The following is a 14,803-nucleotide window of genomic DNA, read 5'->3' on the forward strand; positions in this document are numbered from 1 at the left end:
AGAGTGGGATGCATTGATGGCGCCAGAGAGTTGGAGGATCACTTTCATACCAGTGGACCAGATGACCAAGTGGAGATGGAAGATGCACAGTTCAAGGTGAAGCTGGTGGGAATGAGGATGATGGTGCAGCTGGACGGATTGAAAGTCCCTGGTAAAGCTGAATTATTGGAGAAGGTAGACATAGCGGTAGGCCTGGAAGTCTGTTGTGGAATCAGGTGGATCACAGACCAGGGCAGAGTCTGAATGATGAGGAACCCGTTGAAGCCGAGGGACAATAGGCCATATAGTAGAGCCAATGGAGTGAGAAGCCAAGGTGGAGCCAAGGCAACAGAGATCAAAATCAAACAGGTTAGCAAACTGAGAAAATCGCTAGCAATCAGCTGAAGAAACAGAGCACTTTGAATACATAAGAGATAATAATGAACTAAAATAGACACAAATAAGCATAATGGCTAACCAAGGAAACGAATAAGAACACACTACAAATATAAGCAACTCAGAAAACAGGTAGTAAACACAGGAAAATTTGAACAAAATGAACATTACAATAGTAGTTCTAAAACAAAACAAAACATAAATAATATTGATGCCTAATGACTACCTTGAACCAGCAAGTTTTCAGTCCTACTCTTGAGCATTGGCTATTATGCAAAGCCACACGTACTGTATGGGACTTGTCACTACATGGTGGGTACATTTGTAATGTAGTTATAAGTATCTACACTTGTAAATGCAATATAATTTTGTTTACATTGCATTTACAAGTATACATCCAAACAATGCATTTTAAAAAATCCATTGAATATACATTGTATCCACATTGAAATACAAAGTGTAAATTAGTTATTTTTTGTACTACTGTCCTGTTGTGAACAAATTCTGCTTAAGGAAGTATGCATGTTGTCATTACTATGCCACATCTGTGTATCATCTTGTATAATGTTGAAATGCCCTCATAGTATACCTACAAACATAAAAAAAAAAAAAAAACATACTTTTCAATGATGTTTTAACTTAACAAAATACTAAATATGAAAGTTAAACATTTATGCAAAATAGCATTAATAAAAAAAAAATATTAATACTCACATCAGGTCTGTATTTAGAAGCATAGTTTTAGCAAAGTGCAGTCTTTTGGTTGTGTGCTGTGCATCAAATGAAGTGGGGAATTTTCTCAAATAGGTTGATCAGATGGTCAGTTGTTTTGAACTAGAATGTGACGGATGACTTGTAGTGTCCTCATAGTCCTACAAAATAGTAAAACAAAATGTTGTTGTTTAATGTAGTTTTATGCAACATAAGAAAATGTATGAATAATATGATTATGAAAAGCACATTCAAAACAGTATTGAATAAATAATAAATATACTCACATCTCTGTGAAGATCATGTTTTGTTCAACAAGAAAGCCTGCTTATTTTTTCTTTTTTTCTTTCCTATGTTGTTGTAGATGGTAAGAGATGATTGTAGATGGTAAGAGATGAAATGTTCTTTTAACAGGCGATGGTCACTTGTTTTTGTTCAGATGAAGGATGAGATGGTCAAATCTTTGAGCAGAGATTGAAAAGTTCAGTTGTCCATAAGCTCCAGATTGTCTATTGCTTGAGAAAGGTTTCTGCTAGGGAATGTGAAAGTAACACTACAATTTTTGGCATTTTACAATAAAAAAAAAAAAAAAATCATAATTTACTTAAATGAATAAATAAAATTCCCTGTATACAAAATGTATACGATTATTACATCATAGGCCATGAAAACAGTGCTGTAAGTAGAACTACATATCTTCAACTCAGCATAAAATTTGCTGTAGAATGATGATATTGAAGAAAAACACCTTAGCTAGTTCAGGAAAATCACATTATACGTCCCTGATTTACAATGTATTTGCTTTTGATGTAAATATATCTGACATGCTAGTTTATTTTAAAACATTTTAGAAAATAAAAAATTACCACATGCTAAACAGAAAATTGCTTGTTCTACTTAGAAACTGACAAAATGTTCACCAAATGCAACTACTTTACAGCATGGACATAGCTTGTGTGGAAGCCATTCTGAATCTCTGTTCAGAACTGATGCAAAAAATCTTTTGATGCCTGTTATTTAAAAAATTCAAGTATGTAATTTGAATCCTAGAAACCTGAATACCTAATATGATGGTCTGGCCCCATAGTCCAAATGTCAAGCTAAAACCATGTTATAAAGTGATAACTCTAATGGGTGTGGTTTTGCATAATAGCCCAAAGTTGCTGATTCAAGCTTAATAAAAATGTAGTGAAAAAAAAAAAAGAGGAAACCTGGGTTGGCTGGATATATTTTTTTGAATATATATATATATATATATATATATACAAATTACCCATTGTACTGATTTTGCAACAAATTTCTAAACAAAACAAAAACTGTTACATGGACAATAAATCATTGGCAATTGTTGTAATTTTAGAGGCTATATCTATGTCATATAAATCTTTTTATAAATAAACATATTTTGTAGTTACTACCATAATTTTATCTCCCAATTCCTGCAGCATGGCCTACTTAAAATCCACTATGGATTATGGAGTTGATTGGCACAATTTTAAACTATAAAACAAATATATAAAAAACAATATAAGTTAAACAATTTTGGAGTGATCTCGGACCTGACTCCTTGGTCCAAATGCATTGGTGAATTTAGATAACCTCAAGTCGATCACATCCTCAACAGTAGCAATGACTTTATCAAATGTCTGCCTTATAAACTTTTAGTGGTAATTTACACACCATGGTGACCATGGTAAGGGTGAATCAGGATTTCTATTCTGGAGAGGGGGCGTGAGAAATGGCTATTATATATCTAAGGAACATAGAAGGTGCACAAATGATCCATTCCTGGCTGCAAGAGAAAGTGATAAAAAAACAAGTTTTGTTTACTCATAATTAAAAAGAGATTCAGTAGTTTGATGCAAATTTAAAAACATTTAAAAATAAACCCTATGCCAATCAACCCCTGTGCCAGCCAACCCGGTCTCCATTTTTCCCTCCCCTAGGGAGCCGCCTTGTCTATTGCCTCCCTACCCACCCCGTCCCCCAATAGCAGGCGGAATCTTTACCACAAATTTGATCACAGCAGTGAAATGAGTATTGCCTGATGAAAACTATAGTAAGTTTGCACAATGTCAACACTTATACCTTCCATATCTTTAGTATAAACGTGATCTAATAATGTACCTTTTTCTGTGGTTGGATTCTGTACATGTTGACTGTATCCATGAGTTTCCATTAATTTCACAATTGTAGATGAAGTAAAGATGTCTTCATTAAAGTCTCCCATGATTATTTTCTGTCCTGGATGGTTTTCCACCTCTTCAATAACCTGTAATAGCTGCTGTCGAAACATGTCAGTTTTATATGAATTGGGCCTGTACAACAGCACAGCAGTCAAATTGACATGTGGAACTGTAAAGTATAAACATTCTAAGTTCCAGTTCTCAGGAGTAAAGATGTCACACTCAATTTTGTCAGAACAATATATTCCAACTCCACCTCCTCTCTGATGTTTTAGATCAGTAAAAACAGCAGTACTGTTGTCATAACACTTAGCTCTTGGGTTGTGCTTGAACACAAATTCTGGAATTTGTGGTTCTTGTGCTTTGTCCTCAGCATTTAGCCACGTTTCTGTCAAACAAATACAATCAGCGTTCATTAGAGCTTTATGCGCAACAACATCCTGAATGTGAGCTTTCAGACTTTGTATATTAACCAGTGCTATTCTGAATGTACCAAGTGATTTAGTAAAACTGTACTCTTCCAAAGGGAATTTTGGCATATCTTTCAAGGCCAACTCAATTTTGTCATTACAAAATATAGCCGACTCTTTAAAGTCCTCAATTATTAGCCCACTGAGAGATCTTACACGGCTCAATGCAACATATGCTTGCCCTGCTGTAAAGATTTTCTTTAGTGATACAACAGCTTTATCTACTGTGAGTCCTTGAACTTTGTGAACTGTACATGCCCATGCTAATCTGAGAGGAAACTGACGCCTTATACCACCATCATTTGTGACTTGGTCTTCTTGTACTTCAATTACTGTTGAATTTTGTGAAAATCTCTGGCGCGTTTTAGATCTCTGAATTTTACCAACATTTGGATTATCAAACTCCACATGAATAGCTGACGGGAAATCATCATCATTGTTTCGACTTTCACTGATGTGGACCACTGTACCAAAAGCTCCATTGACGAGACCATCTGCAACATCAATATTTTTTTTTAACATGACCTTTGCTCCAATACCCAGGGAAACGCATGCAGACAAACATGAATTGAAAACTTTTGTATGAAATCCAACTTTACGTTCCATTCGTCCAGTTTTTGAATTTTTCACATAATCTTGAGCATGTATACTGATTGCCTCTGGACAACATTCATGTAGTCTTTCAATGTTGTATTTATCAACTTCAGCATTCGTAGAGAATATGTGAAGATCATTACAAGTCTCTCCTGTTTCACAGTTTTTCAACATAGCAATATCAGCTGTGGCAAGACATTCGTTTTTCTTTCGTACTCTGAGCCGATTTAACATTTCAGCAAAACTTGAATCTTGTTGTCGAACAACTTTAGTTAATTCAGCAAGTTCAAAGTTATTCTCCCATAGGTTTACTCCTTTTGCATCAGCATAGAGAGCAGTGCCTTTAACAGGCGGAAGCTGAAAATAATCTCCCACTGCAAGAATGCTCACTTTTCCAAAGAGAGAGTAGTCACCAGTTTGTTTTATTTGTCGCAACCTTCCGTGAATATATGACAGCAGACGATGGTCAACCATAGACACTTCATCAATAATCAAAATTTGCAAACTACCCAATTTTGTCCGTAAAGAGTTTATTTTGTCATCACCAAGAGGCTGATATGGCAGTTTGACGTTTGCACCAATTGCAAATGTATGATGTAAAGTGGAAGCTCCGATGCTATATGCGGCAACTCCTGTAGATGCGCTTAAAAGTACAGTAATGTCATCAGGATTCTCAGACAGCTGAGATAACAGTCTGGAAGACTCATACTGTATTGCCTTAATAAGATGACTTTTTCCTGTGCCTGCTCCACCAGTAAGAAATAATCGAAATGGTTCAGGGTTTTGTCCAAGTATTTTCTGTAGACACCACTTTTGCACTTTGTAGAACACAGCAGATTGTTCCTCATTTAGTGACCTCAGTAAATGCAGTGCATCATCTCTTGGCATTGTAGTGTGGTTTGTCTCAATTGTACACACAGTTTGAGGATTTCCTGTAAGATCTGGAATAAGTTCTTGAGTGTCATTTTCATCAGGCAATAGTTTATCCTTCATCAGTTCTATGCATTCATCACGCTGTTTTTCTGTTTCAGGACATATCTGGGCCCAAGCATCTTCTAAATACACATCTTGCTCTAAAAGCTGTTTAGCTCTGTCTATTTTGTCACTTTCCTTTTCAAACAATTCTCTGTTGCCATCAACAATGGATTTCACTAGTTTCACGTCACAACCACTTTTTATGACACCACTTTTGTAAAACTCCTCATATGTGGTATAGTTGCTCGGCTTCAGATCACAGTCATCGTAATATGGTAAGAAAAGCTGCAGCAATGAATGATAATATTTTTCTGGATCTTTAGTGGGTGAAAACCTTGGGTACCTCACTACTGCAGGTTCAGTTCGTGTCCTTCGTTTGACATGGCCATTGTTATTATTCAGTTGAATTATTTCATTTTCATTTGTTTTGTTATGTGAAGAAACCTCTGATTTTGTCAGAACTCTGTACTCAGAACAAAACCTGGCAAGACATATGTTTTCTAGTGGTTCTTTCTCTGGTCTGTTTTTGTACCTGTCAATGAGACTTGTCATCCAAAAACTGCTTTCATCATCAGACTGGTCATTTTCCACTTTGTTTCGCAGCATGTTCAAAGGCAAACTCATCTTTACAGGATTTTGTCCTACCGGAATAAATTGTACTTTACGAGAACATTCCTTCAAATGCATTCCTGTTAGTCTGTACACAGCCTCTTGAGCAGAGATTTCTCTATTGTGCAGATAGACACTTCCCAACTGTTTTAATGACGCTTTAGCATCAAGATTTCCATTCATAGCCTCGCTCTGAGTACGCTGGAGTAACAGACCCATCTCTTGTTCTGCTTTTGTGATGTAACTGATTATATAGACCACTACAGAAAAAGCATCTGTGACATACTGAATATCCATATTCCCTTGCCAAGCACGCAGTAAATCTCTGTTATACTGGTTTACCCAAACATCTTTTGGATTTCTTTTCAAGACAATACTTTTCTTTTTGGTACACCTGTTGTATGCTTTTTCAAACATAGTTTGATTAATCCCAATAGATGAAAAAAAGGCATCAACTGAATCAAAATTGACATCAGAATATAAAGCAGTTTTGACTTTCTTTGTAATTGCACTTGCTGTGTCATCTCCATCTTTCCCTTTCAACTCATCTGCATGACTTGGTCTTGTAATAAACGTACGACTGGATGGTGGTCGTGGGAAATTAAATCTACAAACTGTATTTTTCTTGCGACATGTTTTTGAATGTCTTGTACTGTGCTTCTGAACACTGTTCACTGTTTCGTAAAGTACAGTATCATTTTCTGGTGGTATCTCACAAGTGATGTAAGTGTCAATGAACTCAGCAACCGCAGGATCATTGTCTGCGTCATTATCATTGAGCTTCGGAGCATCTTCCACCCAAAACAGACAGTGAACATGAGGAGAACCACGCTGTTGAAATTCAACACGATAAAAGTAGTCTTTTATCTGGCCAATAGGTTTTGCTGGTGACATTATGACATTTTTTAGAAAACAATGCCATCTGTGATCAAACATTCTTGCTGCAGTGACAGGATTTCGTCTTATGAGTCCACACTTTTCAGACCAGTCAAGCTCATCAGCATTTATTTGTTTCCCCTCTTGCTTAATAATAGTGTTCATCATTTCAGGCCATCTCAGATCAGCAGAACTAAAAGATGCAAAGAATGTTGATATGCCTAGTTGTCTTATCAGGGCAAACAGATCTTTTTGCGTAGACATCCAATAGGGAGGAGTTCCTCTTACTGGTCTTAAGAACTTATATCCTTCATCATAATGTAGTATTCTTTGCAAAGAATCAGAGTCCGTCAGCATATCTTGTGTTACCTTTAAGCAATTTTTTTCAGAGCCTTTTCTCAGTGCAATTGATACATTAGACACAATTTGATCAACTTCTGATATATATTGTGCATAAAAAATGAAGTCTGTGCTGTGTGCAAAACGTCCATCTGCATTTAGAATTCTTGCATTTAGATATCGTGACAATGTGATTTTTTCCTGTCTTTCGTCATGAAATGTTGGACCACCAGTAGGATAGAGAACAGGGAAACACTTTGCCTCATTGTCTTTTTCAGTTAGTAGCCTAACAGGACTGTTACCTTCTCCTGGAGCAACATTTAGTACATCATGAAAATGTTGATCAATTATTTCTGAACCCAGATCAACAGGTTGTAGTGATGTGTCTGACAGAAGACCATTTTGTTCTTTAATATATGTTATATCTTCCTCTGGATCATCTCCAGCTCCATTATGATCATCATTTTTATCAGTTACATCTTGTTCCTCCACTTCAAAATCATCAGCATCCTTGTCTGATTCATCAGTTGCATTCAAAGAGTTTACCCACTGCTCATTAAACTCAACATCATTATACCATTTATTATGTCTCATCAAATAAGACAGTGCATGTCTGACACGATCAGTGCTGACATATTTATATTCATAATGGCCTTTATATGTTAATTTCCGTTTCAGTTTTATTCTTATCATGTGGTCATCACATTCATTACGTGGGAGAATATTTGAGACATCTGTGGTATTAACAGGAACACACACTACAGGTCCATGACAGCCATTCTGTTTTCCACGGGGAAGACAAAGCAACTTCATAAAAGGAATATTGCGTGCAATAAGATGTTCTTCCAACGAGTTCAGACCTTTTAGTTCTTTTGGAACGTCCACCAAATGCATGTTGTTGGCAACACTCTCTTCAGGCAGTTTCCCACCAAGGATTTTACGATGACATGTATAGCAAATCCACAATTTACAAGCCGGATTAGCTGATAAATGGCATCTATTCTCACATTTATTGCTGCATTCATGTAAATACTTCAATGTGATGCATCTTTCAGCCAAATCAGTAATTTGTTGACCTCTGGTTTTATAGCAATCTCTTCTACATTCAACGACCTGTTTTCTGAACAATAAACGATGACAAACACAGCAAACAAATTCTGGACCTGTATTGACTTCTTGATGAAACTGATTAATAGTGAAATCAATGTCTTTCTGTCTCTCCCTCTGTTCTGCAGAAATTTCAGATCTTTTTTGTTTTTTACTCATACGAAAATTTTCATCGTCATGGTATTTCTTTTTAGAGTATTCACAAACACTTGTTTTAAATGCGAGGTTTCTGCGATATTTTCTCTTTGAGTATTCACAAACACTTGTTTTAAATGCGAGGTTTCTGCGATATTTTCTCTTTGAGTATTCACAAACACTTGTTTTAAATGCAAGGTTTCTGCGATATTTTCTCTTTGAGTATTCACAAACACTTGTTTTAAATGCAAGGTTTCTGTGATATTTTCTCTTTGAGTATTCACAAACACTTGTTTTAAATGCAAGGTTTCTGCGATATTTTCTCTTTGAGTATTCACAAACACTTGTTTTAAATGCAAGGTTTCTGTGATATTTTCTCTTTGAGTATTCACAAACACTTGTTTTAAATGCAAGGTTTCTGCGATATTTTTTCTTTGAGTATTCACAAACACTTGTTTTAAATGCAAGGTTTCTGCGATATTTTCTCTTTGAGTATTCACAAACACTTGTTTTAAATGCAAGATTTCTGCGATATTTTCTCTTCGAGTATTCACATACACTTGCTTTAAATGCGAGGTTTGTGCGATATTTATTCTTTGAATATTCAGACACACTTGCTCTAAAGGCTTTATTGCTCTTATACTTGGTCTGAGAATAGTACCGAACAAGTCTTTGAAAACTAGCATTTTTGGAATACTTAATCTTTGAATTTTCACGTTTTGACTCCTGTACATGAATATTGTTCTTATATTTCTTTCGAAGCTGATCAAGTTTCTTCTCCTTATAATCAGTGTCTTCACAGTATTTGGTTTGACAAGTTTCAATCATATTCTGCCTATATTCTCGGTTTTGACGGTATTTCTTTTTAGAACTCTCTATTTTTTTCTGCCTAAAATCGGCATTGCTGTGGTATCGCTCACGTGCTCTTTTGGATTTAGAGTTCTCATCTGTGTCATTTAATTTCCTTTTTCGCAAACAGCGATTTGTCCTCTGATCATGCACTTCAATGTTACAAGCTTGTGCACAAACATTAGCTTGATTTCTATGTTTAACACATGTAACAACTTCATAGTGATTTCCATTGCAGTGCTTCAAATAGATTGCATTATCTGTAAATGACTGTTCGGTAGGGGCGTGTGCATTCCATCTGTCATCATTAAAGGTCATTATATTTATTTTTAAAAAATCAGCTAGACCAAATAATTCCACATGACTTCCCCACGTTCCTGAAAAATACATTTTAGACTGTGTCAAATAATCTTTCATTGATCTGTCCTCTTCTCTTAAATATTTCACAAATTTAGAACTGTTATCTTCCAGATGTTTAACAACTGCACGCCTGATTTTCAGGTGTTTCTCTTGATTGCCGCATACTGCATGTGCTATTGATCTAAACAAGCAATTACCGTCTCCTTTAATGCCCTTTGTTTTACACGGTACTCCTAAAGAACACACATTTGTGGCTTGAACAACAACGCTTTCATTAGTCAGCTGTAAGCATGCACACAGAGCATCCTCATCTGCATATGTTAACGGTTTGAAACTAAACTCAGTATTTACTGTAGGGCCAATAATGATATCATCATCATCCATTAATAAATTATCATGTAACTTGCTTATATGTGAAATTTTGGACTTTGTCTGTACACGTCTATTTTTCTTACTTGAATTCACACAGGTGTCAACCGATTTGCACATAGTTGCTGGTTTGTCTACACGTGTTTGTTTACCAGTGTCTGCGACACACTTACTCTGCTTTGTTGCTCTCGTACGTGAAACTTGTGTGACGCTTTTTTTAACAGACTTACATGACCTTGTCTCAACAGTTAAAGGTTTGGAACTTAACTCGGCATTAACTGTAGGTCCAACAATGACATCATCCATTAATACATTGTCATGCAACTTGCTCACATGTGAAACTTTCGACGTGGTCTGCACCCGTTTATCTTTCTTACTTGAATCCAGACATGTCTTAACAGATTTGCACATAGTTGCTGGTTTCTGTGCACATGTTCGTTCACCAGAGTCTCCAACACACTTACTCTGCTCTGCTGCACTCGTAGGTGAAACTTGTGCGACGTTGCCTTGTTGACCAGACCTACATGAACGCATCTCAGCACTCGTTGCCTTATCGATTACTGTTGCTGTCACACCCGTCACTTCAAATGATTCTCCCTGACCTTTCAGTGATGTGGCAAGGTTATCAACATGATAAAACAACATGTAAATGTCGTCACAATAAACTACTACGCTTGTGCCTGCATTAGACTTAACCATACCTTTATCATCACGTGAATGGGAATCAACCACAGCAAACATTGACCCTGCCTTTATAACTGCACAAATGTAGCCATAAATGTTCAACAAACATGCATCAGACTGAAACAGGGCCCTCTGAAGTGCATCCTCTATAGACATGCACACACCTCTCAATGCACCATCATACACATCATTACCAAAAACACCACTCAGAGAATCTGACATCTTTATTGAGAATGTTGTGTTGAAGAGTGTGTGCACAGTTGGCAATTCTGGAACAGCAACATAACCACGCCATGCTGAATCATTGATCTTCCCCTGTAAGTCCATGGATGTGTACAGGTCATCTCCATGCAACAGAACAGCATCCAGGTCATCTCTTGTCCACGTCAGCACATCCTTCAGCACACTCATCATGACTGCTGTGATGCTGTTTGCTGCACACTGTCTGCCACGGTTGAAACCAAATCTGGAATCAGCTTGATGGAAGGAACCCTGTAAGACTCTCTGTGGAAAATAATCAGAGTTATCGACATCAAGAGATGAACACATCGGAAGGTTATTGGAATCCATTGAAACATTATTGCAAGCCATTGAGGGGTTATTGTAAACCATTGAGGGATTATTGTAAACCATTGAAAAATTATTGGAACCCATTGAAAGGTTATTGGAAGTCATTGGAAGGTTATTGGAAGTCATTGGAAGGTTATTGGAAGTCATTGGAAGGTTTTTGGAAGGTATTTGGAAGTTTTTGGCAATTGCCGGAAAGTTTTGGAAATCCAGGCTCTCGACAGTAGAACCAGAGAACGATGCCTTTTTTTCAAGAGGAGGCATAACCTCAGCCAACTCCATGGAGGAAGTGAGCAGAACGCGCTCAGCATTCCTCCTCTTTGCCGCCCGGGACCGACGGAAACCCTTTCCACGTGGCATCTGCAATTATATGAAAACACACAGACATATACAGACATATATATATATATATATATATTTATTTGTGCCCTTAATTTGTACATCCTTTTTGACAAAAACGTTCTCCTGAACACATTACAAATGTGTTTACATTCACAAAAATACACGGGTACAAAAATAATTTTTCATTATAACTAAATTACCAATGACCAATTGATTCAATTAACTTGTAAACTGTAAAATAAAGCATGTATTTAACTTCTACACAATGCCTTGTATTACCTATATTTTCACATAGATAAAAAATAGTTTACCAGGCCTTACCTTAGATTACTTCTGAAAGTCTTCTGAAACACAAGGAAAAATCTCAAATTCAGTTCACACAACATTAATAGACAATTAGTCACCAATTATGATAATCAATTATAATAATCAATTTCAATGAGTATCAGTATTTGTTTCATTAAAAAGACAAACTCATAAAATTCATTAAAAATATATATATAATTAGTCTTTTCAATCTATTAAAAATGTACTACATTACACATTCACCAAATAATCACTATTAAAAATATTTGAGCTTTTAATGATTTTATATTGTAATCATTTCACAGTTATTCTCCACATTAGAAGCAAATTAATCTCAGTGGCATCATTTCAAAGACAGGGCTTAACCTAAACCAGGATTAGGCCTTAGTTCAATTATGATATTTAAGTAGGTTTTATAAACATGCCCTAGAAAAAACATTACTAGTGTGCATATTGAGACAAAACAATGATATTAAATAATATATATTTTGATAATATAATATATATTTTAAGATATGTCTAAAATCACTCAAACATGCATTTTACCCTTGGACTAGCTTAAGCCTTGAATGTGAAACCAATGGAGTAAATTTTAAATATTTAATTGAGGATAGGAGCAGAATGCAACTCAATGCATATATTTATAATATTTAAGAGTGCTGGCCTACATAATTAGAATACGTAAAGTAGCACAGAGGCAACACTATACACTTTTATTTGCACAGACGTGTTTCTACGCATGCCATCACGCAGATCGTCAAACTTCATTAAATATTATTTCTCGTAAGGTTCGAGTGGTGTCGTGTGTGTGTGTGTGTGTGACAGAGAGGAATTAGAAACAAGCAGAATGTGGTTGTTTGTAAAGCACACGCATCATCATGTATCTGTTTTAAAACTAAGCTAAGACATAAATCTGAAATTATCTTAATCAATATAGAATCGCTGGAGAGAATCTATAACACAATATCACATAAATTAAACAAACTGTTATGCGTAGCGTGCCAAGTTGATGCTTCATCTGCAATACAAACTGGTTTACTCTCGCACATCACGGGACCAGACTGTAATCGCAGCTTTGCACTTAAAAAAAAATGCATTTCATCATATCACAAATGCAATTAATTGTTCATCGCTAAGCTAACACATATGTATCTGTTACACTATATAGTGTCTGTATAGAATTAATAGTAGAATGAAGTAGAGAAATAATAACAAATAATATTTTGTAAACCAGCTGTTTCGTTGCAGTAATGAAACAAAACACATCAATACAAATGTCAGGATCCCAATGAACACTTAAATTAAAACATAACAAACCAGTATATAATACATACATGCACGTAAGCGTGGCCAATGTGGCAAAAATATCATATAACGATTATTTAAATAAAATAAAAAATCACAATTAACAAATTTATCACAGTTCTTTTTATGTTGGTTTTACCATTTTGCAAGTAACTAATCTCCCTATTTTTTAAACAAAACATTACAAGGTAACAAAAAGTAACAAAAAAAAATAATTGCAAGCATTTAGGCCAAAGTGGCAAACATAAAAATCGTTGTCAATATTTTCTTTGTTATTAAAAATTACAAACAAAGATACACATTGCATATACACACCAAAATATTCAAATAAACAATGCTTTATATATTATTATTACTTTTCACCTACAGTAGGTGTTAAACAGTAACATTAAAATACAAAAATAAAACACTAAATTGACTTTACTGTATTTATAGATTGATTCGTATTAAAGCTACTAGTAAAGTTCTCAGTCAACAGCAAATAGTTATTTTCTCCTAGTCCCCATTGACTTCCTTAGTATAGTTTTCCCTACTATGCAATTCAATGGAGGTCAGCAACTTTATGGATAGATACATTATTCAAAATATCTTATTTTGTGTTCAGCACAAGAAAGAAATTAATACAGGTTTGGAGCAAATTTAGAATGAGTAAAAAATGACACAATTATCATTTTTGAGTGAACTTTTCTTTTAATGATAAGCCGAAACATGTTTATTATAAGGCTACTCTGTCACTTTAAGACCTGCACGCGACGCGTCTAATACACGCATGACTCGCACCCAGTTTTCTCTCAAATGTTTTCTTGCTTTCACTTTAGTCATAAACCAAATGTGTTTACGTAAATCTTTTATTGACAAGTATTGGCTTAATAAGACACAAAGACAACTTAGTCCATTAACCAAGGCGCTGTTTAACAGGCTTTAAGTGTCTAACATACACTTCGGGTTTAATGCGCTCAGAAACACGCATGAACAGCGCATCAGCACACGAATGAAATATTTAACCATGCAAATGCAAATAATGCCCTTTAGTGAATTGCAGTGTCCCGTGAGTGTAACTCTACCTCTGCATTAACATGTGATGTCAATGCACGTCGCGTTGTACAGTGGCGGAAACGCCAGAAAACTGATAAAATGTGTGCTACTATTGCATGATAATATATTTCTTCAAAAGTAGATCGTGAACGTATTTTAATCATCTACGAACAAAACTCGTACAATCTGAATTCATTCCGATGAATGAATCTGAATATTGTTTACATGGACACTAAACGTGATCAAAAAGCATTCGCACTACAAATGACAACCGGAATATTTACCTCACAGAACAATACGCACTTTAGTCTGTCGCATTTCGTGTTGTTTTCTTATGAATCATGATAGGCTCTCTCAAAATGGTACAAATACGCACATTCCTACACGTACTGAACTAAAGTTAATGCTCTCTTCAACGACCACAGGATTCGAGAATAACATATTTTCAAACGAATCATACCTTCAAAACACCTCATCTATACAACACACTACATATAGGATTATTTTAAAATACTTTTGCATGCTATTTTGTTAAGATTAACGTTAGCTTTACAACACCACAATGAGCAAACCTCATTAAATTAAAACACCAACTAACGCCTATTTCTC

This window comes from Scardinius erythrophthalmus (genome assembly GCF_964197995.2).
Source record: "Scardinius erythrophthalmus genome assembly, chromosome: 3".
Taxonomy (NCBI): Eukaryota; Metazoa; Chordata; class Actinopteri; order Cypriniformes; family Leuciscidae; genus Scardinius; species Scardinius erythrophthalmus.